Raw genomic sequence first — 19,851 nt, 5'->3', positions numbered from 1 at the left:
CCGGGTTTGCTGGCAGCTCCCAGCAGCTCCAGAAGGTAAAAAAAGTCAAATTGTCAAAAGGCATTAGCAGCTGTCGCTTCGTGGACCTTCACACTGGAATTCCCCCGTTGGAATTGCACTGGAGTGGTTCTGGTTTCCCTCTACTTCAAATAAGTAGGACAATGCTGGACAAAACTGCTGGAATTTAACCAGTTTGTGGTTATGGCTGCGAAACAGTGGTGAATTCAGGAGTCTGAGGCTCAGTTTTCTCCTTCTAATTATTGTTTTTAGACTCAAACTCCCCAGTTCCTCTGCTCCAGGTCCACGTTGAAAGCTATGCCACAATAAATCTCTGATCCCAACTCCTCCAGGACATCCCTGCTCCAAAGAAACCACTGTAGCAGAGGTCTGAGACGGGGATTCTTTAAATAAATCCCTTTTCTCTCCCTCTGACTATGAGAAGTGGATTTTTGGGAGCCTTATTTACACTTCTTTTTTCCCAGATTCTCAAAGTGCTTGCTGCTGCCCACGGCTGCTGAGCCTGCGCTTCGTGGGAAGTTATTTTTACAGATTCATTTTCTGCACAAAGTCATCCCGAAATAGAAAGGTTTTGCTTTCGTTTATATGCTTCGAGTTCCCAAATTTTCAAGCATATATTAGTAATGCTTTGGTTTCCTAATTAAATACCTAATTATATTTAGCAGTTTTAGGGTTTTTTTGCCGCTTTCTGGTGGCTTTTGCTGCTCTGATCTTTGCTGTTTGTGACATTTCCAACATATGTTTGAATTCTTCCAGCTCCTGTGCCTTGTCATTTCATTGCTCATTTTTTTTAGCACTGATATGTAACTTTTGGAAAATAATTGCACAATAACAACTCCAGTGTTAATACTTTTTTTTCCTTTTGGAAAGCCGCAGGAGCTGTAGGTATTCCCTCAAAGAGATGGAATAGGAGCTGTGGTGCTGCAGGTGGGCTGAGAACAAGGACCCAGGTGGTGCTGGAATTTAACCACTTTGTGGTTTTTTTGGTTATGGCTGCGAAACAGTGGTGAACTTAGGAGTTTGGGGCTCAGTCCTATGCTCTGCCATGAGCTTTTTGCCTTCTAATTATTCTTTTTAGGCTCAAATTCCCCAGTAGCAAAGTAGTTGGGGTGGTATAAAAAAGAGTATTACATGTATTTTTACAGCGATTTGTGTAAAATCCTCTTTTAGGAGCAAAATTTATCGAAGGGAGAAAAAGAAAAGCAAAACAAGAGCACAGGAGTCACCTTAAACCTGGCCTGGAGGTGCTTTTTACAGTAAATCTTTTGACACTTTTGATATCCATGTCACAACAAAGTTAGGGGGGAAAATTCCCACCTCGTGTGACAGGTGACCCCAAAGAGGGCAGCCGTGTCACAGGCCATTAATGTCCATCCTCCCAAAGCTCAGCCTGGCTTTTCCTTTGTTCATGGGGCCCAGAGGTGGCCGAGGGGGATGGCAGGAAGGTTCCAGGCTCCAGGGCTGGCTGTCTGCTGCAGCATCTGGAAAATGCTGCTGGCCCAGCAGGGATTTGTGCCCAGTGCCTGGCAAGGGCTGGGTGACTCCGGTGTCACTTTGGGTTTAGCAGGGAATGTTGGTTTATGGGGGGAGACGAAGCCTGGCTGCCTCAGGGGGGTGGAATTGGGGTTGCAGCTGGAGAATCCCCAGCTGGAAAATCACTGCCTGTGCTTCAACTTCCCTGCTTTGGGGTTTTTTCCCCCCTTTGTTCAGCTGTTTCCTGTGGAACAAAAAAGCGCAGCAAAATGGTGCCCCCCACTTTCCACATGTCACTGTCCTTTTTTTTTTTTTGGTTGTATTTATGTACAAAATTCTCTCACTTGCACTGAGGATGCTGTGAAGGTTTTGGGGTAAAACATGAGGATTATCAGATTTTGTTCCTTCTAATAGAAATTACTGCAGTAACTCAGTACTGGTGCAGTCTGGTGTGTTTTTATGGGATCCAGAGCAGGATGAATTAAAAAAGATGGATATTCATGGGTTATTGAAAGGTGCTGAGCTGTGTTAGTGTGAGAGGAAAATCAGCTTTTTCCTGCAGTCACAGAATCCCAGAATGGCTGGGTTGGAAAGGACTTAAAGCTCATCTCATTCCACCATCTCATCCATGGGCATCCGTCTCATCCATGAGCAGGGACACCTCCCACTGTCCCAGGCTGCTCCAGCCCCAGGGTCCAGCCTGGCCTTGGGCATTCCAGGGATCCAGGGGCAGCCCCAGCTGCTCTGGCAATTCCAGCCCAGCCAGGAATTCCTAATTCCCAAGATCCCATCCATCCCTGCCCTCTGGCAGTGGGAGCCATTCCCTGTGTCCTGTCCCTGCAGGCCTTGTCCCCAGTCCCTCTGCAGCTCTCCTGGAGCCCCTTTAGGGGCTGGAATGTGCTGGAAGCTCTCCCTGGAGCCTTCTCTTCTCCAGGTGAGCACCCCCAGCTCTCCCAGCCTGGCTCCAGCCCTGGAGAAGTTCCATGGATTCCTCTGGACTCTCTCCAGCAGTTCCAGGTCCTGCTGATGCTGGGCCTGGGTTGGTCTGAGCCTTCCAAGGGCTCCTCAAGCTCCTCCTCATCTCATGCTTAAGGACAAACCACAGCTGATAATGAAATGTGCAGGTTTTCCTTCAGGATATCTATAACCACGGTGAGAAATTTCCTCTTGCTTTGCATGTCAGATAGGTGGGAATATGAATTCCTACAGACAGATTCCATCCAGGGGTGAGGACAGTGTGAACAGATATTTTTCACCTTCTGAGTTACATCTGAAAGGGGTGGCAAGATCCAGTTCTCTGTTTCCTGGAATGAATGTCAGAAAGGACGTGGCCTCATTATCCTGCTTCCCCTTTTCCATCCACAGGAACTCTGGCAGCTTTGTGGGTGTTGTTCAAATTTTGCCATTGATCCTTGGATTTCCATAATTCCACCATTCACCAAGGAAGTGATGGAGTACATGTGTGTATTATAATTATGTGATGACATGCAAATGATGTCTTCTAGGTGAAGAAGCCAGGATTCCGTTACTGATTAAAAGTTTAAAAACACCCTTTTGGTTAAGCTCAGGGTAGTGATTTTCCTTGCTTTAAGTCCCATGACTCTTGCTTTTGCTGAGTTCACAGCTTTTCCTTAGACCTCTCCAGTCAAATATCCAAAGCGACCCCATTTCCTTGACTCATTGCCATAGTTAATTATTAGAATAATTATTGTCATTATTTTAATGCTTTATATTTTAAGTCACATATTACAGTGAGGGTGGGTGATTTTCATTTCTCTTGGCTGCATTTCACAACAATTAATTAAAACAGGTAAATTTCTGGGAAGAAAGTACTGAAGAGCCCTGTGGGGTTGAGACATCAGTGGCTCTTCCCTTATTCTAAATTTGGATGAATCAAATCCTTGTTTTCCCTTTTCCCCTTGGGTTGAATCTTCCACTAAGAAACTTCTAAAAGGAGATGGGGTGGGTGGACGCACAGGATTTCAGGTTTGAGATCAGGGCTGGTTGGACGTTTGAGGAAGTAACTTTGAGTTGTGCCCGAGGAGGTTTAGCTTGGGTATTAGGAGAAATTTCTCCATGGAAGGGGTTGTCAAGTGCTGGAGCTGGCTGTCCAGGGAAGCAGTGGAGTCCCATCCATGGAAATACTCAAAAACCATGTGGATTGAGGTCGTGGTGGTGCTGGGTGGACTTAAAGGTCTTTTCCAAGCTTACCAATTCCATGTTTCTCTAATTTCCTTTGAAAAGATGAATCTGTTGTCAAAACCAGCTGAAGAGGCAGCACCAACTCCCCCCTCCCCTAATGACCTTTAAACCTGCTTTAATAGGAATTCCTTCTTTAACTGCCGTGGCCCGTTGTGGATAAATCCCAGAAAATTCACCCCACTTTCATCTTGCCTTTTTTTTTTAAGGACTCTTCCTCTTTTCTGACCATTTTGGTACAAATCAGCATCACAATTGTACCGAAAATCCATTTTTCTAAACTTTCTGTTACTTTGCTGCTATCTCCCAGAGACCAGAGCAGAAGGGAAGGGGATCAAACCTGATCCCAGCAACAAATTCACTTGGGGAAGGGTTCAGACCCTCCTCTCTTTAATGTCACTGCTGTCCCACGGTGACCTGATGCTGAGATGGATTTGCTTCCCCCCGACTCGTGTCACAGCAGGTACTGCCCTGACCTTTACAAACAACACGTTAACATTTATAAATTTTATTTTCCTGTGGCTTGTGGGGAGAAATGGTTCCAGGAGGACAGGAGGGGGTGTGGCAGCACATTCCCAATGCATCCCTTTCTCACCCCATCCACTCTTCCGCGTTTGTTTTGTCGGTGCCTGTTGGTCTTTGGCTTTAATAGACTGGTTGTTTTATTGTATTTTCTACTTTGTGTGGCCATCACCAAACACAGATTAAAGGCAAACCTTCTGTAGACCATGGTTGATTTTTGGTGTCTTTGGGAAGGAGGAGTTTTCTTGGTTGTTTCAATCCAATTTCTGATGGAGACACCTGATAGGGCTTAGGATGATCCTTGCCCATTTCTGAGCAAATATTGCAAAATCCTGGCTGTGTTCTGGCTCTAAGCTGAAGTTTTCTCCCACAAGAGCAACACAGATTTAGAGCTCACCCTCTTTGGGTTTGGCTCAGTAGTGGCAAACTTTAAATTTCATTTCTTGCCGCCTCTCCTGAATTTAATTATGAACCAAAACTGAGTCTGAAGGGGAAAATGTGATTGCTGTCCAAAATTATATCCCATGAATAAATGCAAGTAGGAATTTGGCTAAGGAATAAATGGATTTAATTTTCCCTTTCCATCCCTTGGTAAGACACAGTTTGTTGTCTTTTTTTTCCTCGCTGTAAATTCAGATATCTGAATTCTGTGCTCACACTCCTGGCACTTGTGTAGTAATTTTTGGTTTCAAACTTGCTTTAATAATGCAAATTAATAAAAATGGCTTAAGAAACAGAGAATCAATGTGCTCTAAAGGACAGCTCTGGAATGCAGCTAATGAGGGGCAGGTGTTTGTTTGGAGTGACCTGTTCTGGTTTCAGAACTGGACATTTAGAGGTTAAAATAAAATTAGGATGAAAAACAAAATGTCAGTTTTGTGGTCTGAATCTGGTGTATTCCCCAGAACGGATGGGGAAGAGCTGGAGGTATCCTTGGGGAAGGTGTTCATGGTTGGAAAGAGATGATCTTTAAGATCCCTCCCAATCCAAACCATTCTGTGTTTCCATGGTTCTGGTGCCTAATTCTTGGAAGACTTACATTTTCTTTAGAGGGGAATAACTTAGTAATGTTTTCATGCATGGGACATGGAGCTTTAAATAGTCCATTTCAGGGAAAATCTGACTTGTAGAATTTAGGAGGAGTTAAAGGAGACCTCAGTTTGGTTTTGCAGTAAGTCTGCTGCAGCAGAAGGACCAAGATGTTCCTCTCACTTTGTTTTAGCTCTGGATCAGTTTGCAGAAACTTAATTTGTTTTTAATTCATAAAAAGAGATTTTAAAGAAGGGGCAGATTTGATGTAAATCCCAGAATTATGGAATGGTTTGGGTTGACGGGATGTTGAAGCTCATCCAGTTCCACGCCCTTCCATGGGCAGGGACACCTTCCACTATCCCAGGTTGCTCCAAACCTCATCCAGCCTGGCCTTGGACTTTTCCAGGGATGGAACAGTGTTTGGATTAAAGCAATCAAACCTTTATCAAAAAGCTTTTATAATTGAATTGGAGATCCAAAAAATGGGATCCTACTCCTTGCAGGACTCAATCCCAGATCTCTTACTGAGCTGCCAGGTGCTGCTCCAGCACAGAACAGCTTTGCTGCCTCTGCTCTGCTCCTCTCCTGGTGAAGATCATCTTGTGTCCTACCCAACTCTGCCATCACAAAAGGTTTGGGGATGGCAGTGGATGTGTCACCAGCTGGTTGCCACCGTGCTCCTGTCCCCTCCCACGGTGTGGGATTTGCTCAAGCAGCCAAGCAATTGCTGCTTAATGAGCATCCTCTGATAACGACTGGAATTAATTTCTTGGAGATGACACTGTAATAATTAATACAGCCCTCTTGGGCTGCATGGCATGGAATTGAGTCCAGGAACTGGAGATATTAAAGTGTCACCATCCTTGTCCCCACATGTGAAATGTCATCATCAGCTCCTGCAATCTGCCTTTATTACAGCCATATTAAAATGGATGTTTTACATCTTCATTGCAGCCTATTAACAGCATTTCCTTGATTTAGGGAATGGCTCCGGGATGCAAACACAGCCCCATTTCCATGAATAAATTTAGCACTTTAATGCTATTTATTTACTCCACGCTGTAAAATGGAATAAGATAAATAATGGGTCCCGCCGGGGCGTGGGCTGAGGTGGTGATCAGCGTCTCAGCAGGTCGGGGAACACAGCTCCAGCAAAGGAATAGTGATGGAAATTTAAGGGGCTCCCAGGGATGCCGTTCATATGCCTGGATCTAATAAAGGAGGAATTACAGTGTTAACAACGTGTCTGGCACTGGGATTGGGATGGATTGAGACCAGCAGGGGGGAATGAACAGCTGGATCACCAGAATCTCAGTGTCCCATCGGAGCTGGGGACAGCTGGAGTTTGGAGGATCTGATGTCCCATCCACATGCAATTTGCTGGCTGTTGGATACCTGGGAGTGCTTCTTTACTGCCTGGAAAATCCAGCTCAGGACAAGCTTTCTGCTCATCCAGACGTTCCTTGGACACCTCCAGGGATGGGCACTCCAAAGCTCCCTGGGCAGCCCCTGCCAAGGCCTGACCCCCTTTCCATGGGGAAATTCCTGCTGGTGTCCACACTGAGGCTCCCCATGCCCAGCCTGAGGCCGTTCCCTCTCCTCCTGTCCCTGTTCCCTGGAGCACAGCCCGACCCCCCCGGCTGTCCCCTCCTGTCAGGGACTCGTGCAGAGCCACAAGGTCCCCCTGAGCCTCCTTTGCTCCAGGCTGAGCCCCTTCCCAGCTCCCTCAGCCTCTCCTGGGGCTCCAGACCCTTCCCAGCTCCATTCCCTGCCCTGGACACTCTCCAGCTCTTTGAGATCTCTCTCGTCCTGAGGGTCCCAGAACTGGACACACCATGGAAGCTAAAACGTGTCTGGAGACATCCAGACAATTAGAAATAGTAAAAATCCAATTGAGGTTGCCTCAATTTCCAGCTGGATTAACCACTTCTATTTTCAGGTGCTGTCTTTTGTTTTCAGCAAAACATCAGCTTTGTGTGGAGCAAATGGATTCTTTTAATGGGAATGAAACCATGTATTTAATAGATAATTAATTCCAGGGAAAATTGCAGGGACGATTTGTGACCACCCTTAGTCATGGCAGCTCCATGGATCCACAGGCACACGCAGAGCAGATGTGCTGGACTAGGAAAGGGCTCTTCAGACCCATCCCTTTTCCAACCAGGCCTGCATAAAATCCGAATATAATTTACATATCATTGAGACGGCTGGAATCCCCGGGTGGACAGGAGGATACGTATCTTGTGTTCCGTCTCCTTCTCATTCTGGTTAAATAAATCCTTTCCCTGTGTGGGAGAATAAAGCTTTCCATGAGCTGTGGTATGCAGGAGCTCCTTCCCATCAGCAATTCACACAGTGCTTGAATGGAATCTTGCAGGAACAGCCTCCACTGGATATTTTTAGGAGGGGGAGGAGGGCATCAGGAAACCACTAGAGACATCTCTTCTGCCTCTGGATACACATCCTGGAATAAAGGGAGCCGGTTGCTGCCTAATGCAAAGAGGAATTGGAAGCCTGGCAACGACTTTTGCCAAGATTTTCACCTTCCCGGGCAAAATCCGCTCTCATTTCTTTGCAGAAAGCTCCAGGAATTTTGTGTGGAGAGGAGGAGAGAGCAGAAATTACTGCTGGGTGAAGTAAATTAGTTCAGGGACATGGCAGGCTTCCCTAACGTTTTGTTTATGGATGCTGGATGTTTGGGGAGGTGTGGGAATGAGCCAGCTCTAATTGCTTTGGGTGAGCGAGGTTGATTTGTGTGTCTGCATCTGCCCCACTCTCATTTTTGGAATCACAGACTGCATCCCGGTGGCCTCCTAGGTAGGACAAGAGGATACAAAGAGCAGGAATCCCTGAGGAGAGAACTTCCTTGCTCTGCTCTTGCCTGAAAACGCCGATGTGGAGTGTGTTGGAAGAAATGCTCATATTTCCAGGAAACTTGGCATTGGAGGAAGCTTCTCACTGGTTTTCAGTTTGAGAAACAGGGAATCAACAACATCCTGGCCTGTCTCAGCCCCAGGGTGGGCACAGCCCTGGGGCAGGGACTGTCCCTGTGCTGGCCCTACTGAGGGACCCTCTGGAATCTTGGGGGCAGCTCTGGGCTGAATGGAGAAGTTGCTTTACCAATGTAAGATATTTAAATGCTCCAAGGAGAGCTCAGAGCCCCTGGCAGAGCCTGAAGGGGCTCCAGGAGAGCTGCAGAGGGACTGGGGACAAGGCCTGCAGGGACAGGACACAGGGAATGGCTCCCACTGCCAGAGGGCAGGGATGGATGGGATCTTGGGAATTAGGAATTCCTGGCTGGGCTGGGATTGCCAGAGCAGCTGGGGCTGCCCCTGGATCCCTGGAATGTCCAAGGCCAGGCTGGACACTGGGGCTGGAGCAGCCTGGGACAGTGGGAGGTGTCCCTGCCATGGCAGGGGTGGCACTGGAGGGGCTTTAAAGTCCCTTCCAACCCAAGCCATGCTGGGATTCTGCAAATATCTTTTGGGATATGTAGGATTGGGAAAGGAGCATGACCTTGCTTTTCCAAGACACTCAGAAAAGAGAATAAGGGGATAGAAGGAATCATGAAGAGGAAAATCCACTCCTGAACTGCAGGTGGAATTCTGTGCTGGGAAGAAATCCCAGTTTCTGATGCTGTAGGAGAATAACTGTGGGGGAACAGGGAGTGTTGGCTATTCTTACAGATTTTTCCAATAATAGTGCTGCTCTTCAGCCTGGGAAATCCAAATATTCCATCTTTGTCTTTCCATCCCTACATGGGAGCACTGTGTGACATCCAAAACCACATCTTTGGTGGCTCTGTGCACATGGTGCTAAAGATCCCACAGCGCTGGGAATTAACCCAGGGCCGTCCCTTCCTAATCCAAAATGCGTTTTGATGTCCAGAGTTGCCCTTGGCCACTGTTTGAATAAATTAAGATTCCAGCGTTGCCTCATATTTGCTAACTCGCCGTAGAATGAACTGGGAGTCAGATCCTCATTTAGTTAAAATAAATGTACTTCCATGGTTTTAAACAAATTTCAACCAGCGGACGATTTTGCCTGGGGGGATTTAAGAGGCTGCGTGTTGGATCAGGTTCTGAGTTGCATTATAATGAGCAGGAAATGTGGAATATATGTGGAATTTAAGGGAAGAGGTTTATACCAGGCTGGTTTTTACCTCATGCCTCATTTTCCTAATAGGAATGGAAACAAATGACTTTGCTATTGAACTGGGGTGGAAACAAATGGATGTGCCATCAAATTTGTGGCTCCGGGAGGAGAACCAGTCAATACAACTTTGGAATGAACATTCCTTCATTTTCAGCCGGTAGATGCAGCTTTCCCTTCATGTTTTTATTGTTTGGGCCCTGTGAAGAAAACATTTCAATGAGGGAAAAGAGATCAAGGAACGTTTTCAAAGTCAGCTCTTCCCCCCACCAAACCTTTCAATCTCCCGGCTCGTTTTCCGTACTCCGTGACCCTCTTGAATGTCATCTGCTCCTTTCCAACTGTAAAGCTTTTCCCTCTCCCCTCCTTTCCCTTGTGGGTCTCCTCTCTTTTGAGCTGGCCTTTCTTCCTTTGTGAGCCTTCGCTCCTCCTCCTCCTCCTCCTCCTCCTCCAGCTGCCTCACTGGGGCTGACACCTTTTGTCAGAGTTATCAGGCAGATCAGAGGACTGGGGGGAACTGGTACAAATTCTTCTGGGTCAACAGTTTGTTTCCTGATGATCCTTTGATTTCTCAGGACAAGGTATAATTGACCCATGTCAAATTTGTGGCTAAGCTCAAGTTTGAACGAGTGTGGTTTTAACCAGCTGAGGTTTTGTGAGGGTTTTGTTTTTTTTTTTTTTGAGGGAAACAGTGATTTGGAGGAAAGGAGAGAGAAGAATTGGTAGTTGAGTTTTTAGCTCTTTTCTCCCTGAACATTGCATCTCTTGGGTTTTTAATAAATGGTCTCTGGGCAAAACAGGGTAAGAAAATGATCAGGATGGTCAAGGGAGACACTTGAAATTTTGGCAGGTTTGGCTTGTGATTCTTTTTAATTCTTCCAAGGAATTCTATCAGGCCTTCACAGATCCACCCCCACAGCTGGGAGATGCCACTGGGCTGTTCCCACCTGGTTATTTTGAACAGCTGCTGCATTTCCCTCCTCTGACACTCAGCAGTGGCTTTCTGGATATCTTTACTGTAGGGGTTTGAGTAACATCCCTTGACCTTACATGAAAGGCCAAGAACATCCCTTTAGATCATGGAATTAATGTCTTTTTTCCCACTCTGTAAAATGTTCCCCTTCTCTCTTAACACCAAGCTTTCCTCTCCCTCCAAACTGGAAGGAAGTTGTTTTTCTGTGCTTCCAAATTCATGAATATTCACTCAAGAATTTCAGAGTGTTTGGAGCACAGGGGCTCTGTTGTTCTTCACAAATCTCCCAACCCTCCCTGCTTACATGATCCATCATCACCTGCGGCATCCATGGCCGAATTCCCAATCCTGTCAGCCCAGCCCAGGGAAGGGGCTGGAGCTGGTTGTGTTTCTGGGTCTCCTCAGGTCCATGGCATCACCCATCAATCAAAAAGCTGTGAAAGGAGCTCGTTAAAGCTCTGCCAGCTCCTTTTGCCCCAAATTGGGGGACGAGTTGCCGACAGCTCTCGGGGACCTGCCAGGCGTGTGCCAGCTCCATCTCAGTGTGGAGGAGGACACTTTGGGATTGTTCTGGGTGTGCCTGGACAGACCTGGACCTCGTGTTCCAGGTGCACATTGGTGTTTTCATCATAAATCCTATTTTTTGAAGACTTACTCTCTCAGAACTCACTAAGCACATGAGGTCAGTTTGCAAATCCTGGAGAGGGAGTTTTTTTTCCATAAGAACAGTTTGAGGCTTGCTCTACAATGAAGGAAGACCCAACGTGCTGATGTGTTTGTAGGGACCCAAACGATGCAATTTTTCCAAAAAGACTTAAATCCTGCACTGTCACAGTGGTGTCACTGGGTTTGGGCCTCTGGAAAAGAGCCTGGCTTTATTTACAAGCTTGTGAAGAGTTGAGAAGTTCATATTAAAAAGTAAAATGGGAAAACCTTTCAAACTCTCTCTGCCACCTCTCTAAAATAATATTTACAGCATCTAAGTCTGCCAAAGTGAAATGTAATTTCAGTTTGTATTAGACAGTGACTGAGGTTAGAATGAGCACCCTGTGTTTTATTATCTTCCCTAACATGTACTTAAGGGAAATTATGACTTTCTTAAATCTTTTAACTCATCCAGTTTATTCTTTGCTTGCTGCAGGTAACTGAGTATATCCTTGTGATTAAAATATTTCTCTTGGTTTTTATAGGGAACAAACACTTCTGATCTAACTCTGATCTGTGGCAGGGTTTACATGGTGAAGAGTCTGTTGTGTTGTTAAATGCTCTCATCTTTATTCATGTCCCAGGATGATTCAGCCTTCCCTGTAAATTACAGGATCAGGAGCACTTTACAACCTCGAGGAGTTTAGCTGGCATCCAGAATAAAACAAACGGGGGCCTGTTTTAAGGTCTGGGTAATCTGTTTGTACACAAGGAGGATCGAGCTGAGCCCTGGTGCAGTCGAGTGGATTTTTGGCTTTAATAACTCACAGAAAACACAGTGCTGAGAAGGATTTTGTGTCTTAGGTTGAAAGATGTTAGTGGGGGTGTGTATTCTATTCCTGTCTGATGGGGCAGTTCTCTGCTGTCCATGGGGCAGTTTTCTTTATCTCTCCCACACCCAATCCTCCCTCCAGGAGATCTCTGCTGTTCATGGCCACTGAGTGTCCCTGCAGGGCTGAGAAAATTCCATCATCCCATGGGGAGATGCTCCGCCCAGGGGAGGAGCCAAGCATTCCTACCTGGATCCAATCTGACTCCTGCAACACCACAGCAGCCTTTGCCCACTGCATTGCCAGAGGAGCAGCTTTCTTCTCCACTGCATTCCCAGAGGGAGCCCAGGCCCATCTCCAGCAGCCCTGGAGCTTCAGAGGAAAACTCCAGCCTTGTCCAGGATCCCTGCTCCAGCAGAAGCACAGCTGGCACTGCAGGAGGGCTGAGCCACCATGGGATGGGACTGCTGCCACCTCCCTGACCCACAGGGGGTCAGCTCTGTTCTGACTCTGGCAGTGGGTTGTTTTCTGTTTTGTACTATTGCATTTGTATTTTTAATTTTCCTAGCAAAAAACTGTTATTCCTACTCCCATATCTTTGCCTGAGAGCCCCTTAATTTCAAAATTATAATAATTCATGGAGAGGGAGTTTACATTTTCCATTTCAGGGGAGGCTCCTGCCTTCTTTAGCAGACACCTCTTTTCAAACCAAGACATTTTGGCTCTCTCAAATTGATGCTGTTTGATGAGAGATGCCCTCAGAAGCGTTGCTGGCTGTCATCAGTGTAAATTCCCTGCCTGGATTCCTTAATTCCCGTCTAAAAGCAGAATCAGGGGAGATTAGCAACTCCCTCTGAATGTGGTAACTGGCTCTCTCTGAGCTGTGCTGGCAGTAATTACCACGTTAAGTTCCCTCTGTTTGTTCATCCTTACAGTAAATTAAGAAGGGAAGATTTGGGACTTGTCTACAAGTTGATGGGCTTTGCAAATAGAGATGTGCCTTCAAAGAGTCATTTAAAGCAATTATTTGAGAGCAGTTCTTTGCTGATGGAGACAAAACATGCTATTAGAAGGGTTTAAAAAAAAAAAAAAAGATAAGACCAGCACAGCAGTTATTTTCTTAATGTGCTCTCGTTTATGGCTTTTTAGTCTGGAATCGTGGAAACCCCCAGCTTCCTAAAACTGTTTTTATACATTAACAGGGATTTTGAGCTACACCTGTAGCTCTGCTCCCAGGAAACCTCCTGGTGAAGGGCTGGGACATGATACCCGACTATATTTAGATGGATTTTTGACTGGAGTGGGGCCGACTCGAAAAATCTTTGTTTTAATATTCCAGTGTGTTTTTTTTTTAATTATTGGAAAGGCAGCGCTCTGCCTTTTCAGGGAAAGTGTGTTCCCACCAGGCAGTGGGACAAATGGGTCCTCCTCCCTGGATCCCAGGCTGCTGCGTCCCCACAGGCACATTGGCATGGGAGAGATTTGGGACCTGGCACCAGAGTTCATGTGAGCCCCCCAAAAAAGAGATCCTGGATCTCCAGAGAATCCTTGCAGAGAGACAGCAGCAATTTGTTTTCATCCCAGCTGAGACAGAAATATCAGTTCTGGTTTGTGTCTCCTCCTAGGGGGGTTGTCCACTCCTCTTTAATTCACTTGGGGTGTACCCCCAAAGGTCAGCTCGTCTCAGACTCCCAAAACCACCCCCTGCTGCTCCATGGATTGCAAGTCATCGCTCTTTTGAGGTTTGCACAAATCCACGGTGTGTTCCTGAGCTCCTCTGCTTCTTGAGCTGCTCTGTGCAAGCACTTCCAGTGTGTTCTGTGGTGATTTATTTTTCTCCTAAGAAAACACTCAGTCCCATCTGTAGAGACAGGAGTGCCTGCAGCTTTCTGCTTTCTCCATTTTTTTGTGTTTTTCTTTGTCCAGACACAGTGAAAGCTCACATTCCACTTCAGCTTTTCTCATTCCTTGGCTGAATTGGTCTCAGTGTGCTGAAATCTCTCATTCCCACCTCCAGTCCCTTTTCCTGCTCATCCTCATTCCTGTCCATACCAGCTCCACCTTCATGGAATCACCACTGAAGGGTTTGGGTTGCAAGGACCTTCCTGATCATCCAGTCCACCCTTTTGCCATAGGTAGACAACCTTCCACAAGATTTATTTCCCTCCTAAAGATTTCCAAAGGGCATAATATTAGCCCGAGTTTTCCTCCTTGTGTGACAGTTGTTCCATCCTGTTGCTGGAAACTGGGATTGATGTGGTTTTAGGGATGCTCAAGGAGCAGCTCTGTGTGGCTACATCTCCTCTGAGCTGAACAAGTGCTGCTATCCAGAGTTATCCCTGCACATCCAGAGGTTATGTGTCTTGGGAAGTGATAGAAGGAATCCTGGGAGGACAAAGTCCAGAGGGAACTCTTGACTCTGCAGCTTTGATGATCAGTCTGGAGTTGTTCTCTTGGCTTAACTTGTTTGCACCTTAAATGCATTAGGACACCTTTGGCCAGGTAAATCTCAGTTGTTCTCTCTCAGCTCCCTGCAAAGGCAGGGCCCGGGGTGCAGCTCAGCTGCCCCTTGGACTGCAGCATTCCCACCAGGCTTCCTGCTCTCCTCACTTTTGTGGCCTCCTCTGGACTTGCCCCAGCAGCTCCACGTCCTTCTGATGCTGGAAGCAGCTCTGCAGGTGGGGTCTCACCTGAGCTGGGCAGAAGGGGATGATCCCAGCCCTCACCTCCTGCCCACGATGGATTCTCTTGGCTTTCTGGGCTGAGTGGACATGGCCAGGGCATGTCCAGCTTTTCATCCACCACCACCAGTCCCTCTGGTCAGGGCTGCTCTCAGTCCCTTCTTTAGGGAAACCCTGACCCACTTCAGCACCTTGCACTTGCCCTTCTTGAACTTCATCAAATTCCCCACTCCTGGAGCTGACAAAACCCCAGAGCTTTAATCAGTAACTGCTAGGACAGGAATTTAAACTTCAGATTTGGAAGCTGCCCTGCTGTAACTGATGCACGTACCCCCCCCCGAGTGCTGCACCACTGTGTTTTTCTTTACAAAAACGCCTGGATTGAACACTTGTGATGTTACAGGATGTTATTGGGGGCTGTTAAAGACGGAGGAGTCATCAGAGGCGGGCTCAGAAAAGGGGACTAGAAAAAGCCATCAGCTCTCTTGTTGCTGAAACAATGGCAGATGGGGTACACAGAACAAGCTATTGAACAACAGCAATCGAAAATGAACTCTATTATTTCTCACTGCTCCTTCTGTCAGTGATTGAGGCATTGCAGAGCACAAGCAGGAAAATAATAGGTTGCTTTCACAATGGGAGAAGTTTAACGAGTGCTAAATCATTCATTCAACATCAGGGCTGTCAGTGAGACTCCATCAGTGCTGCTGGTGCCTGGCTGTCCTGATTGCTCCACTTGCCTTCCACACCCAATCTCCTGGCAATGAGGCCCTCAGCATCCAAATTTTCTGCCCATGGAGTGGGATTGAAATGCTCAGGGCTATGATCAGGGAGATGCTTCAGGGTGAGGTTGAGCACAGGGCTATGATCAGGGAGATGCTTCAAGGTAGGCTGAGCACGGAGGTTTTCAGGGAGATGCTTCAGGGTGAGGCTGAGCTCAGAGGTTTTCACACAATTCCACTGGCACACAGCACCTGAGGTGGGGCACAAAGCCAGAGGATGGGGTTTGGGAGTGGAATATTTTCTGTGGGTACTGATGAGCACTCTGGCATTGTGAGGATGTCTCAGCCCATGTTACCCTGGGTTGCCTTTCTGTTGTAGAGTTTGATTTTCTCGTTTCTGTGCTTGGTAGAGCTTGATTTTGGGACTTGGTGTGAGCTGTTCCTTCCGTGTCTGTCACTCGTGTTCATCCTAAAGCTGGAAGTGCATTGGGCGTCCTCGTAATCACTTGCTAATAATCACAGAAATATGGAATGGTTTGGGTTGGAAGGGATCTGAAAGATCCTGCCAACCCTGTGGGAAACTGAAATGTAAGGAATTATCAGAACGCTGGGCCTGTTAGCCAAAACTTAGAATTAAACACAGGATTTGATCTGAGACCTTGGAAAAGGCTTCCAAACTCAGGTGCTAGAAGCGAGAATGTGGATTTATAGTTTGAAGCAGAGACATGTTAAGTTAAGAAGAAGGAAATTTATTTAGAGTTTTAGAGTTCAAGGTGTAGAAAAAATAAAAGTAATTACACAGGTAAACAAGGAGCTTGGAATGCAGCACTGTAGGTTTGTGTGCCATAGTATGATTGGCTAAGAAAGCTTACACTGTAGCATGAGACCTTAAATATTTCATAAGATGAAATATTTAAGGATTGGGTCAAAAACATAAATATCCTTGTTGGAAGTGTTTTATTGGTCAGCAAATCCTTAAAAGGTCTTCTGCCTAGGGGTCTTGTGACCTTCTGAGCCATGCAGTAACAATGTGAGCTCACCCTTCCTGCCTGTATAGAAGATAAGAAAATAGATTGCATCATCTAAAAAACTCAGAGGTTCCGTCTCTAACTCATTAAAAACTCGTTCAAAAATCCCCACAGAACCCCATCCATGGGCAGGGACACCTCCCACTGTCCCAGGCTGCTCCAAGCCCCAGTGTCCAGCCTGGCCTTGGGCATTCCAGGGATCCAGGGGCAGCCCCAGCTGCTCTGGCAATTCCAGCCCAGCCAGGAATTCCTAATTCCCAAGATCCCATCCATCCCTGCCCTCTGGCAGTGGGAGGAAGCCATTCCCTGTGTCCCAGGTCCCTCTTCAGCTCTCCCAAAAGGGGCTCTGAGCTCTCCCTGGAGCTTTCTCTTCCAGTTCTGAGTGTTTCCATCTCAGCTGATGAGTTTGCTGGGACTTAAATTGGGACAACTGATTTCTAAGGAGGCTTTTGCCTGGAGATTGAGAAGCACCTGGCAGGTTCTGTGTTGGGAAGGGGTCATTTTCCTGTTTTCTATGGATGGAAAAGCATAGGTGTAGGAGAAGCCATGAATAACCTGGCACAGAGAGAGGTAAAGCTCCGTGTCCTTGTCCCCACTCCCTCCCTGTGACCTCTGCACACCTCCCCCATCGCTGTAGCTCTGAAGGCTTCTGAAATTGGTTGTAAAACAGCAATAAGAGAAATAATTTGTTGGATTGTAGCAGGAACACATTCCAGGAGGTGACCTTTGTATTTCACTGTAGCCAGAAGCGTTCTCTGCTCTCTGGGCTTTTCCTCTTATTTTCCAATGCACTTGTAGGAACCCAGAAATAAGTTTTCCTTTAGAATGTGACTGTTTCACGTGGGGAATGGGATGAATTGAAGCTGCTCTGCCTTCTGTCCATGTGGTGGAGTCCAGTCCTCAAAGCAGGATGTTGCTCTAAGGGCAGCAGTAACAAGCAAGAGGGGAAAAAATGGGATCAAGGAGAGGTGAGTAAAGAAAGTCTTGACAGCATCTTTCCTCAAACTGTTGGAAAAACACTTTTTTTTCCCATTGCTTCTGCTCTGCTCATCAGGCAAAAGCTCTGCCTGCCTCCAGAAAATCCTCTTTAAAGCAGAAATCTGTGTCAGTAGAGCAGAAACAGAGGTGATACAGCTCTCCCAGATATCCCAGGGCTGCAGGGCCACTTTTCAGCCCAGCCCATCCTAAAATGGTTTACAAATAGCTCAAGGCAATCAGCTCACAGTGGCCACATCCCAGACCCTATCAGCTGCCCAGTGCTTTCACTTCCACTTGCATCCAGTCCAAAGCCTTGGAGATCAGAGGCTTGGGGTGTGAAGAGCCCATTCATCATTCCAGGCTTGAGTCTTAATCACCAACAGCCTAATTTGGCCCATTAGGAGCACTAAATATCCAAGTCCTCTTCATGCTTCACTTCCAGTTTGAAATTTTGCCGGTTAGTTGAAAAACAAAATAAGAAATCATCTGTCATGTATTTGTCTGGAAATTAAAACTGATTATTCCCTCTTGGAGCAGAAGTTTCTCTTGCCTTGATGGCTGTGGACCCCTTGGAGGAATACATGAAATTGTTAGAAACATTTTCTCCTTTTTTGTGCGCGTGTGATTTTATTTTTTTTCTCCTAATTTATTTCCTATTCCTGTGCTTCAGGGCGTACAAATCAATATAATCACTCTTTGGTCCTGATTTAACATTTTCTCAGCTCTGAATGCAGGGATTGAGTTACCTCAGAGAAGCTGCTTCGCTCTGGGTAATTTGGAGGCTTGTTGTTAATATTTAGCAATTTGGGCAATTTGTACTTGGTTGCTTTATCTTCTTTTCATTCATCCCACTCAGTGCCTCTCCCTGTGTATTTGTGCCCCTCAATAATGTTGTGCGAAGCCTCTCTCCCAGGATTTTTACCCATCCAGGGGGGAAAAGTGAGACTTTGCCCCTTCAGGGAACATTGTGAGTTGGAAGGGACCCACGAGGATCCTTGAGTCCAACTCCTGGCCCCGCACACGACACCCCAAGAGCTGTCCATAGGTCTCAGAGGAATAATCCATCAACATTAGGGCCCAAACCTGGCAAATCTGAGCCCAAGCTGCTCCTTCCCCAGTGAATTAGGGGAAGCAGAGACACAACAGTTCCATGGAAAAGACTCTGACAAAGCCAAGCTGTCACGTGAACGACAACAGCAAAAAATTGGGAAAAGCCTTGGTTTCCTACTCCATCAAATACAGAGCAGCAGAACAACCTCATCAGCTGAAGGAGAAAAATTATGGAGTTTCCCATGATTTATTATGTGGAGATCTCCAGCCTCATTTGTTGGGAGTCAATATTTTGCCCACTGGCCATGGGAGCCCCACAGAACGTGGACGTTCCATTCTGAAGCAGCTCCCGTTGGCATTTCTTTAATTAACTCATAATTTATGGGGCTGTGTTTTACATCTGCCCCCCACCCCGTGCCCCCAGAGTTTGTTCCAGCCAGCTCTGAAAGAAATGAGCTGTGGAGTTGTTACTCTCCTTGATTAAGTCAATAAAATCCATTTGTCTTATCAGGTGAGGAGCTCCGTTTGGCCTCCCAGATTCTGCTTTTTATTTGGTGGGGGCGAAAACAACAGCCAAGGCAATGATAAAATATGTGAGAATCAGAGCTGACCAGGCAGTGCCTGGAATTGACGTGATGATTTGGAATTCTCAGATGGTGACAGTGATTGTTCTACTGAAGAATGCTTTGTTGGTTTTAGATGATGAATTTTAATGATTTGGGTGTTTTTTTAATTAATTACCATTGCTGTGAAACATAGGAGATGCTTCATGTGCTGTCTTTCCTAAGGATCAGCCAGATTTCTGCTCTTTCATCCCAAAAGGTCACATTCCTGTCTTTCACTTGCTGTAACCTTCACAATGTCATCAAGGCCAGGGTTTTTATTTTCGTTTTTATTTTTATTTTCATTTTCACCTGCTGTGATTCTCAAACTGCACCTCAAAGGGCTCCTTGTCAAGGGTGGCAATTCCAAGTTTAATTTAGTTTAATAAAAACAGGGTTTGTCCATTAACTTTCTTCCTGATCATGAAAAAGCTCCTCAGCTTTCAAGAGAAATGTGAAATAGCATTAAAACCCAGCCTCTGTTAAGGTCCTGGATCCCTGGAAGTGTCCCAAGTCCAGGTTGGACAGGGCTTGGAGTACCCTGGCTGGTGGAAGGTGGAAGGAACTGGGTGGACTTTAAAGTCTTTTTCAACCCACAGAGCTCAGTAAATACAGGCAGTGTCTGAGTCCTTCTGCCAACAGCATTGAGGTTTTCAGATCCTTTTAATATTCCTTAATTCTGCTCCTGACCAGGCAGGCTGGGCCTGCTGGAAGCTGGGTAGGAGCAGCAGCGCTCAGGTGGATGTGGAGGGATCAGAGCAATTTATTATTATTATTATTATTATTATTATTATTATTATTATTATTATTATTATTATTCCTCCTGTAAGTCCTGGGGAGACACTTTCCTGAGAGAACAGTGCCCTGACCTCACTAAATCACTTTCATCCCAATTTTGAGCACTTCCAAACCCCCAAAGGACTGGCAGGAGCAGCAAGGACCAGAC

At 46.3% G+C, this 19,851-nt stretch overlaps 1 protein-coding gene across 2 annotated transcripts in view; it reads left to right on the top strand.

The window, feature by feature from the left end:
* Nucleotides 1–19,851, top strand: part of EXOC4 (exocyst complex component 4) — a 309,715-nt gene that overhangs the window by 177,739 nt on the left and 112,125 nt on the right. The gene's annotated exons all lie outside the window — the stretch shown is intronic.

This window comes from Anomalospiza imberbis, chromosome 5, assembly GCF_031753505.1.
Source record: "Anomalospiza imberbis isolate Cuckoo-Finch-1a 21T00152 chromosome 5, ASM3175350v1, whole genome shotgun sequence".
Classification (NCBI taxonomy): domain Eukaryota; kingdom Metazoa; phylum Chordata; class Aves; order Passeriformes; family Viduidae; genus Anomalospiza; species Anomalospiza imberbis.
This window is presented reverse-complemented; position numbering and strand designations above follow the sequence as displayed.